The sequence below is a fragment of the Narcine bancroftii genome, chromosome 7 (genome assembly GCF_036971445.1).
Source record: "Narcine bancroftii isolate sNarBan1 chromosome 7, sNarBan1.hap1, whole genome shotgun sequence".
NCBI lineage: Eukaryota > Metazoa > Chordata > Chondrichthyes > Torpediniformes > Narcinidae > Narcine > Narcine bancroftii.
The window spans coordinates 175,684,366-175,695,455 of NC_091475.1; positions in this window are offsets into that span (position 1 = coordinate 175,684,366).

Consider the following 11,090-nt stretch of genomic DNA (forward strand, 5'->3'; position numbering starts at 1 on the left):
ATGACCACCAGCCTACTGCAGGGGCAATCACTGTACATGCAGGAAGACCACCTAAGGTACAACTCCAGCTGTGAATCAACCGACCTGAATATAGACCTGAGCCAGCCCCTCCTGAGCCAGTCACGTGGGAGCCACCACAGCATGAACTGGTGTTCAGACTTTTACCTGAAATAAAGCCTGTTGTAGAGTCTTTTGACTTTTGCACGCACTTGCTTGCTGCTACCTCAGCTCACCACAGTATACAGTAACGGTCCATGGTACCCTATCCACCAATGTTCTGGGAGTTCAGGATTGGATGGCTCAGGGGGGAGAAAGCTGCTGCTCAATCTGGACTCAAGGGCTGCAGTACCTACCAGATGGCAGAAGGGAAAACAGTTTACATGAGGGGTGTGTAGAATCCTTCACAATGTTATTGCCTTTCACCTGCATCGAGTGTTGTAGGAAGAGAGCCCCTAATGATCTTTTCTGCTGACTTCACCATCCTCTGCAGGGTCTTGCGGTCTGAGGAGGTGCAGCTACCAAACCAGGCGGTGATGCAGTTGCACAAGATGCTCTCAATATATTTTCTATAGAATGTAGTAAGGATGGAGGGTGGGAGATGGACTTTCCTTGGCCTTCTCAGGAAGTAGAGGCGCTGCTGGGCTTTCTTGGCTTTGGAGCTTGTGTTAAGGGACCAGGTGAGATTCTCTGCAAAGTGCACTCCAGGAACTTGACACTCTTGATGACCTCAAGGGTGGAGCTGTAATCTGGGATCAAATCCAGCACTATCTCTAAGGATTTTGTACATTCTCCCCATGTCTGCGTGGGTTTACCCCAGGTGCGTATGGGGATTGTTGGTTAATTGGTATATTGGGGGGAGGCAGGGGCTTACAGACGTGATACACACTGTACGTCTAAATTTAAATTTTCTTTTTATTTTTAAAAAGTTTTTTGTTAATTGTCAGTAATAATAAGTTTGCACGGTGCAATTATGGGATGTGCTACAGAAAAAAGACAAAGTACTGCAAGAATAATCATACATATGAATTCCCAAAGCACAGCTATAATAATTAAAAAATGGACATAATAAATTTAAATTTTTCATACCCCCGACCCTAAACAAGGTTGAAAGTTAATGTTGATGAAGCAAAGTAGCTCACTCTGAAGTGGGACAACACAGTGCCAAAATTCTATATTAACACTGAACCTAGAGATTATGGTAATAGTCCATGAATGGGCCCCATAACATTTGGAATCTAATGTTTGAATCAGTAATTACATATCTATTTTTTTTTCCAAATTTAAACAGGATATTGTGCATGAATAAGTGGGGTATTATCTTTCCACTTAATCAAAATAGCACACCTGGCCAGCAACAAAGTAAAAGATGAAATGTGACATTGAATTGGAGTTAGTAAAACCTCATCTTCTCTAAGAGTTGCAAACATAGCAACTAAAGGATTTGGTTCTCATTTTAAATTGGGAGTCACCAATAATATTTGGAAAAAACTTTTTCCAAATGGGATATGTCCAGAACAAATGAATTATAGGAGCATCACCAATTCTGCATTTATCACAAGACGGATTTAAATCTGAGTAAAAACAAGATAAATTTGAATTTAGAAAATAGAGTCCCAAACTTCATTGCACAGCAAAAAGTTCAAATCCTGCTCCCAGGCACTTGTAATTTGAACTAAAGGGGCATGTCTTAGACCAATCAATTTATAATAAATAACAGATATTAGCCCTTTATTGAAAGGTTGCTATCCAAATAATATATCAAAAATATTCATCTCAGGAGCTCTACAAAAATCGGAGATCTGAGATTGAATATAATGCCTGATTTGTAAATAATTGAAAAAAATGAACGTTTGGTGACTTGAATCTTCCAACCAATTGTTCAAAAGGTGCAAAACTATTATCAATAAAAGGTCTTTAAAGGATTTAATACCCAATCTATACCAATCATTAAAAGTAGAATCCTGCAAAGAAGGCGGAAAAGGATTGGACGTAAGGGGCTTGCAAGAGAAAAGCCCTGAAATCCAAAATATCTTCTAAACTACACCAATATTCTTAAACTCTATTTAGCAATCAGATTGCCAATGAATTTATATGAAACAAAAGAAAGTGAAGACCCCAAGAAATGCAGAGATAGAAACATTTTTGGTGGAATTTAATTCCATTTCTACCCAAGCATGACGGTCAACTCGATTATGAAATTGTAACAAGAGCATAAGGTTACATATATTAACTACCCAATAGTAAGATCTGAATTTAGGAAATGCTAAATCACCATTCCTTTTAGTCTTTTGAAAAGGACCTTTATTTAAATAGTGGCACTTCCCTTGCTATATGTCAGACGATATAAGCAAATCAATTGAGTCAAAAAACAATTTAGGAATAAAAATTAGTATAGGCTGAATTAGATGCAAAAATTTAGGTAGAATTTTCATTTTAATAGAATTGATATGGGATATATTATATTTTTATTGTATATAAATTTATTCTTAAAAGAGATAGATTGTGGGGGTTTAATGTAGGTCACTTCACAAACATTTCACAAAAGAGATCTGATTTAAAATGCAAGAGCTGTGCTGAAAGAGAGACTTCATGCCCACAGTGACTTTACAGAAACTTTGAAGAATGCCTCTGGAGACTTCACAAGTAGGTGTTAATTGGACTGGTGCTGTGAAGTAAATGGACTATTGTCTTTAAAGCAACAGATGCTCAGGCAGAAACTAATTCCAGAGCCAGCAATCTGTCTGATTGCAGTTTGTTGTTCTAAGTTTTGAAAACAGAAAGAGGAAAAAAAATGTAATTCTTTAGAGAGAGAGAACTGAGTGGCTTTTGGAAGAGGGAGATCTGGAAAATTCATAGACAAAATAACGGAGCATGGTCATATATCATAATACAATAATAATCACATGACTAAGTCAATGAAATCAATTATCTATTTAAAAAATCAATCTGCAAGTAAGTATGATGAACAGGAGAAAAAAAAAGAATACTCTCTCCTATTGGCGTTTTTTAAAAAAGCCTTGCATCTGAGAAACCAATATTTGATTTTTTTTTAATGAATTAACAGAAGCAGATTTGCTTCAAGTTTAGAGGATGAACAATCCAAAGCAGGGTCTAACCAACAATTAAAGTCTTCCCCCCCCACCACCAATGAGTAAAGACTCAAATCTGGGAGAGCTGTAATAAAAATGCAAAAAATCCCACATAATCAACATTTGGGATTTGGGGCATATACTTTAGCAAAAACTACCATTTTATTATATAATTTTCCTGTTATGATAATGTATCGACCATTTTTACCTGATAAAACAAATATGATCCATGAAATGAATGTTTTGATTAATTAAAATAGAGACACCCTTGGCTTTAGCATTGAAAGAAGAATTAGAAAGTTCGCCTCTCCATATTGACATTAGACGAGAATTATCACAGCTACGAATCTCAGATCCCAGTTGTTTAACATGTGCAAAGACCTTCCTTTGATTAATTTGACCATTTAAACTTTTCTCATTCCAAGAGAGAACTTGAAAAAGATTACTCGTTTTTTTAATTAACATTATAAAGAAAACCAGGATGAATTATCACCAAACTCCAAGTGGCTACCTTGAAGCTGAGCAATAACGCAGCATACACAGAACTTCGAGTCATAACAACCTTGCAAACCCAACACCTTAAACCAAAATACCCGCCTTCCTTCCCAAACAACCAGAATCAGAAGGCTTCTGTTTAGAGCAGAAACGAGCCCCAAAAAAATTGATTATTCCAAACAATATAAACTTGCATTTAAAGCTAGAACCAAAGACAAAGAAATTACATTAAAGATTCACATTCAGCTCTTTAATATTAATGCACCCTTTACCATGGTCAGCTATAAAATAAAATTCACGCTTAACGCATTAATGTCTAAGTAATAAGTAACCAAAATAACAAAAAAAGTGTGCCATTGATACTAAAAGAGCAATGAATGTATAAATCTTCGTCTACTCCCCACTTAGAATTCAAAAACTTCTTGTGACCATTGTTGGGAGTGATTTCAAGGTGCGCTAGATATAACAAAGCAGGATTAAATCCTTTCTTGTACAGTCACCCATGATTTTTTTAATATTCGAAATGCAGATTCATCACTTCAGGACACAGATCATCTACAAATCTGATCTGTTCTTTACGATATTGAAGAATTCCTTTCCGACAGGCTTCACAAATTACAAATCTTTTATTTGGTAGCGATGAAACTGAACAATAACTGAATATGGATTGAGTCCCAGAGCTGGCTTGGCAATCAAAGAGCAGTGTGCTCTATCAAGCTCAGGCTTAGAATGAAAGATCTCCTTTTCAAATACTTCCAAAAGCATTTCTGAAAACATGTTGGTCAACTGATCCAAAGCCCAAAATTCAATATTCTGACTTCTGCTTCTGCTCTCCAAGTCAACAACTTTTGAAGTTAATTTAAAGTTGCTAGCAGACAACCCAAGCAACGATCTTCTAGTTTACCCACACAATTGTTGACTGTTTCCAAGTTTCACTCCACAGACTCCAAACAAACATTAATATCTGATAACGATTCCAAAACTTTTTTAAGTGCAAATTTAAATGTACGTTTTTCAAGTGTAGATTTAGAATTTAAGCGTAGAATCTTCAAGAGTTTGTTATCTCCCATGTATGCTTGTTTAAAAGATCAGAAATGGAGTCCATAGTGTGGATATGCTTTTGGGAGATAAATTGGGAAAGGCTTGTTAGAGTAGGTTACATACAAACAGTTTAAAACAGATCTTATTTAAAATACTGGAGCTCTGCTTTGCTAGACATATCAGGACCTCAGAGCTTTTACAAGAGCTTGGAAGAGTGCTCAAGAGACTTCACTAATGGATTGTTGTTTACAAAAGGCAACAGATGAAAGATCTTGTTGGAGCCACAGATTGTCTGGAAGAGAACTTATTGTTCTAGGAGGGTCATGTGGTTTTGCAAACAGAGAGAGTCAAACAGCCTTTTCTCTCTCTGTGTTGGGGGAGAGAGAAAGAAAGAGAGAGAGAGACATCACTTGTACATTGTTACAGCCAGCAGAAACAGCTGGAACTGGAACAGGACAAGCTTGCAAGCTGTGTAAAGCCTTTTGGAAGATGGCCTGGTCAAAGCCCTTGTAGTGCATGCAAGAGGAGAGGACTGGCTGACTAATGTTTCACTTGGAACAAGAAAAACAAAAAGGAACTCTGTGGTGACCTGAAAGAAAGAGGTTATCATCTGGAGAACCCTGAGGGGGCAAGTTTTGTCAGCAAGACACTGAGGTGACTGATGGAAGTACATCAGTTGTTGATGTCCTAGAACAACAAATATCTCTCTGAAAACTGACAAGAACCTTCCTGAGCAGTAACCATATACCTTTCAAGCACCAAAGCCTAATGAACTTTATAAATGTTAAATTCTGTGCCCAGTATAAGAATTGCCTGGACCCAGTGAACTTGGAGGAATGAGAAGCGAGATTGGACTGTGAACCAAAGAACTTTTCTGAACTTAGACACATTACATACACGTGCGCTTAGAATTAGAAGGGGATTAAGTTAGGTTAAGTAAGTCAATAAAGATAAGTTAAAGTTTGATTCTATTTTCATGTTTAAAGATAATTAAAAGCAACTTTTGTTTAAGTAATCATTTGTCTTGGTAAATATCTATTGCTGCTGGGTTTTGGGGTCCTCTGGGCTTGTAACAATAGTCAGAGTAGCTGTCTCTCCTTTTTGCCAATTTTTCCCAAGCTTAGCATTCCTCATGGCCATTTAAAAATAATTAGCAAGGATAAGTAACAAGGGGTAAAGTATAAAGCATTTTGGTTGAATAAGTTAGAAATGAATGAATGGAAGATACACTTTTTTAAAAACAGGAGCACCTAACTACTGCTGCTAACCCATGCAGTAGCCAGCCAGAAGTCCTATATTTAAATTTAACTGAGAAATTTAAATCATGACTTTCTGCCTCCAACAGGCTCAAAATGAACTGATAGCATAACAACATGCCTTTTATACATTGGATTGGAATCTTTAACACCAATTAGACAGCAAAACTACTTCTCCTTACCCAAAGGTATGCTCCATAACTGTCAACCATTAATCCCAGGTCTGTTTTTATAATTTGTAAATAATAATTGACCCCATATGGGATGCTCACAGCAGAGTTCAGAAACAGAATTTATTTTCATGAACATATCACAAAATTTGTTGTTTGTGGCAGCATTACAGGTGCGAATATTGCTTAAAATTATTTTTTTTTAATGAATAAATCATTAATGCAAAGAAGATTTTAAAAAAAGGAAGAACATACATGGTAACTGGTAGGGCACTGAGGACTGGAGTAGAACAGAGGGATCTGGAAATACCCTGAAAGTGACGTTACAGGTCGATAGGGTTTTGGTGTATTGGCCTTTATAAATCAAAATTGGGATGTTGTGCTAAAGTTCTATAAGACATTCGTGAGACCAAATTTGGAGTACTCTGTGAGGTGATGGTCACCTAACTACAGGAAAGATAACAATAAGATAGAGAGAATGCAGATAAGATTTACTAGGATGTTGCTGGGAATTCAGGACCTGAGTTAAAAGGAAAGATTAAACAGGTTAGGAATTTATTCCGTGAACAGTAGAAGAATGAGGGTAGATTTGGTAGGTATACAAAATTATGAGGGGTATAGGAGTCTTCTTTCCTTGTACTGCTTGGATTAAGTTAATGAACTTAGAGATATTGCCCATTGTTTGTCTTTTCTTAATAAATCCAGTTTCGTCAAGTTTTACTATTTTTGGTACACAGACAGCCAATCTGTTTGCTCATAGTTTTGCTATTATCTGATTCCACCTGCATTGAATTCGCCCATTGTTATTGAATGAAGATCTACCGGGACCAATGCCTGAAGAGGGCGCACAAAATCAGTGAACCGGTGCGGACTCGAAAGGCCAACATGGCCTGTTTCCACTCCGTAAATGGTTATATGGTTATAGATAGCTGCGCTGGATGGGTCACGTCTCCAGAATGGAGGACCATCGCCTTCCCAAGATCCTGTTATATGGCGAGCTCTCCACTGGCCACCGTGACAGAGGTGCACCAAAGAAAAGGTACAAGGACTGCCTAAAGAAATCTCTTGGTGCCTGCCACATTGACCACCGCCAGTGGGCTGATAACGCCTCAAACCGTGCATCTTGGCGCCTCACAGTTTGGCGGGCAGCAACCTCCTTTGAAGAAGACCGCAGAGCCCACCTCACTGACAAAAGGCAAAGGAGGAAAAACCCAACACCCAACCCCAACCAACCAATTTTCCCTTGCAACCGCTGCAATCGTGTCTGCCTGTCCCGCATCGGACTTGTCAGCCACAAACGAGCCTGCAGCTGACGTGGACTTTTTACCCCCTCCATAAATCTTCGTCCGCGAAGCTAAGCCAAAGAAAGAAGAAGAAATGCAAGTAAGCTTTTTCCACAGAGGTTAGGTGAGATACAAACCAGAGGACCATGGGTTGAGGGTGAAAGGGGAAACTTCTTCACACAGAGAGTAGTCAGGATATGGAATGAGGGGCCATCTAAAGTGGTGAATGCAGGCTCAATTTTGATTTAAGAAGAATTTGCCCAAGTACATGAATAGGACAGGTATGGGCTGGGTGCAGGTCACTGGGACTAGGCAAAAAAAATGGTTCACCACAGACTAGAAGGGCCTATGCTGCAATGTTCTATGGTTCTAAAGTGAGGTAGTGTTTGTTGTTTATTTGGCATTCAGAAATCTGACAGCAGAGGGGAAGAAGCATGTTTTGTACAGTTGGGTATTTGTCTTGTACCTCCTTCCTGATGATATCAGTATTAAGAGAACATGGCCTGGGTTGTGAGGATCCTTGAGCATTTATTGAGACACTGAGTGAAGACCTAATGCCAATGATGGCACTGGCCGAGTTCACAACTATCTGTTGCCTTTTCCTGTCCATTGGCACCTCCGTATCAGACATTGATGCAACCAGTTGGAATGCTTTCCACAGTACACCTGTAGAAATTTGCAAGTGTCTTTAGTGACATACCAAAACTCCTCACAAAGTATAGCCACTGGCAAGCCTTCTTCATGATTGCATCGACATTGAGGCAGCAGGACAAATCTTCAGAGATGTTGACACCCAGGAATTTGAAGTTCTTAACCATTTCCACTGCAGACTCCTCACTGAGGACTGGTTCACATTCTCCTGTCATCCCCCTTCTGAAGTCCATTCAGTTCTTTTGTTTTGACAACACTGAGTGCAAAGTTGTTGTTGAGACACCATTCAACTAACTGATATACAGTATCTTATTCCTACGTACTTCCTCATTGCTGCCTGTGATTCTGCCAACAACTGTGGTGTCATCAGCAAATTTGTAGATGGCATTAGAATTATTTCTAGCCACACAGTCATGGATATAGAGCGAGTATATACACACATCCTTGAGGTGGGCCTGTGTTGATTCTCAGTGAGGAGGAGATGTTGTTTCCAATTCGTATCAACTGTGGTCTTCCAATGAGGAAATCAAGAATCCATTCACAGATGGGCCCAGGTTTTGGAGCTTTTTGACCTGTACTGAGGGTATGATGGTGTTGAAAGCTGAGTTATAGTCAATGGAGAGTAGCCTGATGAACGTGATGCAGATATCTAGGTGATCCAGAGCTGAGTAGAGCACCAGTGAGATTGAATCTGTTGTGGAGCAATTGTGGTAGCAGGCGAATTGGATTGGGTCCAGGTCTTTTCTAGGTACATGTTAATTCTGGTCATGACCAAAGGATTTCATTACAGTAGATATGAGTGAAACTGGGAGATAGTCATTAAGGCAGCTCGCACAGCTCTTCTTGGGCACCAACATGATTGAAGCAGGTGGGAAACTCTGACTGCACCAATGACAGATTGAAAATATCCGTGAACACTCCAGCTGGTTGGTGGGCACTGATTTTCAATACCCTGACAGGTACATCATCAGGGCCTGACACCTTGTGAAAGTTCTTAAAGTATGTTTGCCAAGGTGGAATAACGGAAGAATTCAGCCACTGAAGTTGGAATTCGAGGGCCAAACCCATCGGGACCATTGCCTGAAGAGGGCGCACAAAATCAGTGAACCGGTGCAGACTCGAAAGGCCCACATGGCCTGTTTCCGCTCCGTAAATGGTTATATGTTCTGATGTTGGCCTCAGAGACAGATATCACAGGGTTGTCAGCTTCTGGAGGGATTCTCATTAATACCATCGAGTTCACCATGAGTTCACTCATCAGGTAGTGATGCATCACAACCATTCATGGTGTTGGGTCCTACCTTGCAATGGCCTGCTTCCCTGCCAAAGCTGGCAAATATCTGACTCAGTCTCTAGCTTCCCTCAAAAATGGCTGCTGAAATAGACTTGAGTAGGTCATATCTGGACTTCCTGTAGCGATCTGGATCTCAGGTTTTAATGGCCATCAACCTCACCCTGAATAGGTTGTGAATCCTTTGATTCATCCATCTGATTGGGGTACATAGTACGTCAGAGTGGACACACACTAGAGGGGGGGGGATGGGGGGGTGGCTTGGGAGGAGGGAGGGGGGAGGGAGAAAAAGTCACTGTAAATGTGTGGAAAAGAAAAAGTGTATATCATGGCTATTGTGATTTATGGTGTGAAAAATAAAAAATTTAAAAAAAAAAAAGTGGACACACACTAGAGGGGGGGGATGGGGGGGTGGCTTGGGAGGAGGGAGGGGGGAGGGAGAAAAAGTCACTGTAAATGTGTGGAAAAGAAAAAGTGTATATCATGGCTATTGTGATTTATGGTGTGAAAAATAAAAAATTTAAAAAAAAAAAAAAAAGAGTGGACACACACTTATCCACACAGGTCTTGATGAAGTTGTTGATAGCCATGGCATTCAAGTTTAAGGATGAGTCCTGCAGGTGCATCAGAAGAAGACAGGTTGATGATACTTCAGAAGCAAAGTCTGCAATTCCTGGTACACCAGCAAAATACTAGAGAACGGACAATTCTGATGACCTGATACAATCTTATTGTAAAAACACAAGCCTGGAGAAACTCAGCAGGTCAAACAATGCACTTTATAGAGCAAAGATAAAGATATATACCTAACGTTCCAGGCTTGAGCCCTTCATATCTTGATGAAGGGCTCGAGCCTGAAACATTGGTTATGTATCTTTATTTTTCAACATAATCTTATTTTATGTCTAAGTGATTTATACAAAAACACTATTACCCCCTTTAGACTAAATATCAAAACCACTTTTGATGACCTTTATGCTTTAGACCAGTGGTTTTCAACCATTTTCTTTCCACTCACATACCACCTTAAGTAATCCTTTACTAATCACAGAGCACCTATGGCATAGCGAATACTTAAAGTGGTATGTGAGTGGAAAAAGGTTGAGAACCACTGCTTTAGATAGAACCTAATATTTTCTCAAATTATATATAATTTGCATTCAATAGTATACAATGTGCAAAACATTGACTCTCATTATTTAAAGAGGTTTTGCAGGGTGTTTTGGGAATGTAAGCTGTCTTCAAGCACTGGGCAAAAATCAATAAAATCATTAAATTTAGCTGATTTAATTTTATGCCATTCCAATGTGCTTTAATATTATGCCAATTTTAAAATAAAATATACAAATTTATCCGCCAAAACAACAAATGATTGTTAATGTTAAATCAAATTTCATTACCTGCAAAATATTACAAATTATACTTGTGAAGTTAATTCAGCAATCAATATATTAAACTTGCACTTAATCTGTAATATAGCATTGTTCAAATAGTGAGAAGCTCATCCAGCATCCTTAGGTAGAGTCAACATTCTGAGTCGGTACTGTACCCTGCATCACTGAATGACAATCAAATCTGTTGTAACACATCTGAAAGCATATTTAATTTCTACTGCACTTTGTTTTCCATTTATAAACAGTGATTTTAATAAAGTAATAATACAGTACAACTCCGATTATCTGAAAGCGGATTCTCCAAATTCCTCAGTTATCTGAATTTTTTTTACATTTTGGATAAATGAGGATACCCAAAACAAATCAGAAATCTTCATTTATCTGAAAATTTTTCAGAGCCGAACTGACCTCACAGTTGAA